At 36.6% G+C, this 4,305-nt stretch overlaps 1 long non-coding RNA gene across 1 annotated transcript in view; it reads right to left on the reverse strand.

The window, feature by feature from the left end:
• Positions 1-1,428: 1,428 nt before the first annotated feature.
• LOC109138533 (uncharacterized) overlaps positions 1,429-4,305 on the reverse strand; it is a 13,061-nt gene continuing 10,184 nt past the window's right edge. The window contains exon 3 of the long non-coding RNA XR_002041957.2: positions 1,429-2,008. This is a non-coding gene — a long non-coding RNA (uncharacterized LOC109138533). The remainder of the gene's footprint in view (positions 2,009-4,305) is intronic.

Genomic DNA, 4,305 nt, shown 5'->3' on the forward strand with positions numbered 1-4,305 from the left:
ACCTTTTCCCTCCCACTTTCCCGGCGTACCTCTCTTCCTTGCGTTCAGACTGGGGAGGGCTCCTTTTTACAAAACAAGCGGTCTGAGAGGTTGAACATTGCATGATTCAGTAACAAGAAAAGGCCTGATCACTCACGCTTTGTGCATTTGACTGTACCAGAAAGTCCCATCATGCTCGATGAACCTCGAAGACATTTTAAAGATACAGCCACAGAGTTCAAAAGGACAGCATGAGAGCTAGAAACTAGCCTGCCGTGCTATGACTGAACCTGATGGCCACTGGTTATACAGTTAACAATGCCACATTACTGGCTTTTTAATTTATGAATTCATATTGAAATAAGCTAAAATTCAAATTTTTAATTTATGAATTCATATTGAAATAAGCTAAAATTCAAATTTTCCATTATATTTACAAAAGCCAAATCTAATAATAATATAAAAATGTACACCAAAAAAGTTGTAATGTGTACAACATGATATGACAAAAAGTCAGCTAAATACAGTATAAATACATTTAATATTGAAACTGAAAAATGGATTCTGAATTTGCATTTTGTTTTTATTTACATTTCACACAGTGTCCAAATATTTTTTGGATTTGGGTTGTACATAATATGTACAGAATCGTTTGGTCTCTGTAGATAATATTATAAAGAGTATGGTCTAGAGTATGACCTAGACCTCTGTATGGAAAGTGGCATAACCTTTGTTATGATTGGGTGCTATATAAATAAAATTGAACTGAATATAAAAGATAAACTTTAAGAATTAAGAAGACATTTATAACAAATAGGCAAAGTAAATACTAATAACTGACTACGTAATTGTGTAAAATACCCACTAAAAAGCACAAAAATAACTACACCAGTTAATAACAAACATAAAAATGTTTTCTTTAAATAATACTGGGTAAAATACATATTTAAAATATAATTTAAAATATATTTAAAAAATAATTTATTAGAAGGACCAGTCTTTGCTTGAACTTGATCTGTTAATCATTTGGATGATCGCCAACTCTCTAAATGCTTAAATTCTTCTGTTGTCATTTTTTTTGGAAATCATAAAGCCACTTGGAGTGTGTATATCAGATTATCCAAAAAAAGTGATGTTCTATTTTATTCAGATATGCTTAAATTAATTTAAGTATATTAACCAAATGAAAATGACTGAAGCGTAAACATCGGAAGACCTTGAGGCGAAAGACTGTTTTTGTTGAGTGTGTCATAGTGGTGTACGGTATGAGTTATTCTTGTGTAGACAGACATCAGGACTGGTGAGCAGAGTAGCTTCAACTGAACTGAAGAAAAACCAGCAGCCAGTCCAAGAAGGAGGAGGAGATGTAGGTTTCTGTAGTGTATAGTTTTGGTCATGTGGTAGGTTTACTGTGTAGCTCACTGGGTAGAGACACTAACATGCAAAAGGTTATATTCCCACTGGAGCTGCACAAGTCACTCAATATGTTTAATTACTTTGCCTTTAGGAAAGAAAACAAATACGGAAGTGATGTCACGTTTCAGTCAGACACTGAATAATTTTATTAAAACACCTGTAAGTACTTTTCTTAAATATTTCAACATGTGTGAAATTATATTTGTATTCACAGTCTCACCATTTAAATAGCCTCTCTTTCCAGTATGTTTCAAAAAGAACTAGCAAACATCACCAAAACATTTGTGCTATAATATTTTAAATAATTACAGCAATTCGGCCTAATGTAACCTGTTATTTCCTCAAGTTGGAAGCACATGAGAAGCAGATAAAGCAATAAGAAGCAGATGCAGAAATTCCTCTGACTTCAGACCTCAAACATTCCCATATGGCCACCGAAGGCCTCACCAGCGTAACTGCGCCTTCACTTATAGATCTCAGCAAAAAAGGTGAGGATCCAGTCACCCGTGCTTATTACCAGCTCACTCATGAAATCGCCAACAACGGGGCAGTGATGGAGCGAAGAGAGACAGTCAGAGATCAGGAGCTGTTTTCTATCAGATTGAGGCTGAACCTGACAAACACAGAGAAAAAACACATTTTAGTATCGATGGTACTGGAAAAAAAAAAACTGAAGTCTTGTCCCGTCTTCCACAACTACTACTGTTTGACTTTAAATTCACACGCATGAAATATTTATATTCCAGTGGGAAGCTTTTCCAGAGACTTCCATTTCCTCTGGTTTTGTGTTTATTACATCCAGATTAGATTCAGTGTTTTTATCAGTGTGCAGCAGTCTATAATGCACACCAAGCTGAATCAGGAGTGTTTGTGAGAATTACACCTAAGTGACAAAAATACTTTCTCGGTGCTTGCAGAAAATTAAAGTTTTCCCATACACAAACCAAGGTTTTATTAATGCATAACTGAGTGTTAAGAATTTAGATGATCCAGACCATGAAGCTTACTTGACCTAAAATAGGATTTAACAGCTCTCTGAACCTCAGAAAGTGGGAGCTTTTATTACACTCCCACATTGCTGCATGTGTGTGTATCTGGAAACCCTTTACAAAAGGCACATAAAACTATAAGGCCCCTCTGAGGTTGGCTATCCGCACTATCCAGAATACTCCAGAAACATGGCGTATAAATCATTCAGTTCATATCTGTGTTTCTGCTGCTTGGCCACCGGCTTCTGAATCTCACATCCTGGATAGAGTGCTTCCCCCCTCGAGTCTCTCACATTGATGCGTGAAGTTAGATTTATGATGTTACATCTGTGTACAGAGACATTTTAAGAACCTGAGCACTGAATTTTCCTTAAACAAGTTAAACTATACTTTCTTTTCATGAAATTTGGTCCTTGAGACCCCAGGCCCTCTTTAAACATGCTTAACATTGTTTTATCAACTTGATCTTGATACCTCGATTCTTGTGAAATTTTAGACTTTCACCTGAACATGAGTTGAAAACTCGGCTACAGAAAAACAGAAATGATGAGGACAACACAGCACTGCCCGAATAATTCTGATTTGTACCTAAGTGTACCTAATGAAGTGGCTGGTCGGTGTACACAGAGACTTTTCCACGAAGAGGAAGATCAGCATTTAAACTTTTGAAATGAGAAATATAAGTAATCCAGCACTTTAGGGCAGTATTTAAAAATAAGGTTTGGTGACTTGTGACAGACAGATAGAGCAGCGGATGTCAAAATATCCTGATCTTTACTCACTAGTATGGGTGGAACTGGCTCCTTAAACACCCACAATGGTATGGGAAAAAAAAATACTGAAGTCTTGTCCCTCTTCCACAACTACTACTGTTTGACTTAAATTCACACGCATGAAATATTTATATTCCAGTGGGAAGCTTTCCAGAGACTCCATTTCCTCTGGTTTTGTGTTTATTACATCCAGATTAGATTCAGTGTTTTTATCAGTGTGCAGCAGTCTATAATGCACACCAAGCTGAATCAGGAGTGTTTGTGAGAATTCACCTAAGTGACAAAAATACTTTCTCGGTGCTGCAAGAAATTAAAGTTTTCCCATACACAAACCAAGGTTTATTAATGCATAACTGAGTGTTAAGAATTTAGATGATCCAGACCATGAAGCTTACTTGACCTAAAATAGGATTTAACAGCTCTCTGAACCTCAGAAAGTGGGAGCTTTTATTACACTCCCACATTGCTGCATGTGTGTGTATCTGGAAACCCTTTACAAAAGGCACTAAAACTATAAGGCCCCTCTGAGGTTGGCTATCGCCATCCAGAATACTCCAGAAACATGGCGTATAAATCATCAGTTCATATCTGTGTTTCGCTGCTGGGGCCACCGGCTTCTGAATCTCACATCCTGGATAGAGTGCTTCCCCCCTCGAGTCTCTCACATTGATGACTCTGCGTGAAGTTAGATTTAGGATGTTACATCTGTGTACAAGAGACATTTTAAGAACCTGAGCACGAATTTTCCTTAAACAAGTTAAACTATACTTTCTTTTCATGAAATTTGGTCCTCGAGACCCCAGGCCCTCTTTAAACATGCTAAACATTGTTTTATCAACTTATCTTGATACCTCGATTCTTGGAAATTTTAGACTTTCTCCGAACATGAGTTGAAACTCGGCCACAAAAAACAGAAAGATGAGGACAACACAGCACTGCCCGAATATACTGATTTGTACCTAATTGTACCTAATGAAGTGGCTGGTCGGTGTATATATATATATATATATATATATAGTGTGTGTGTGTGTGTGTGTGTGGTGGTGTGTGTTTTGTGTACATACAAATGCAAGAAGTAAATGAACCTTCATTCAAATTCTAATTAAAGGTGTCTATTTACTTCTTGCATGTCTATGTATATATATTTA

The sequence above is a fragment of the Larimichthys crocea genome, chromosome VI, assembly GCF_000972845.2.
Source record: "Larimichthys crocea isolate SSNF chromosome VI, L_crocea_2.0, whole genome shotgun sequence".
NCBI lineage: Eukaryota > Metazoa > Chordata > Actinopteri > Sciaenidae > Larimichthys > Larimichthys crocea.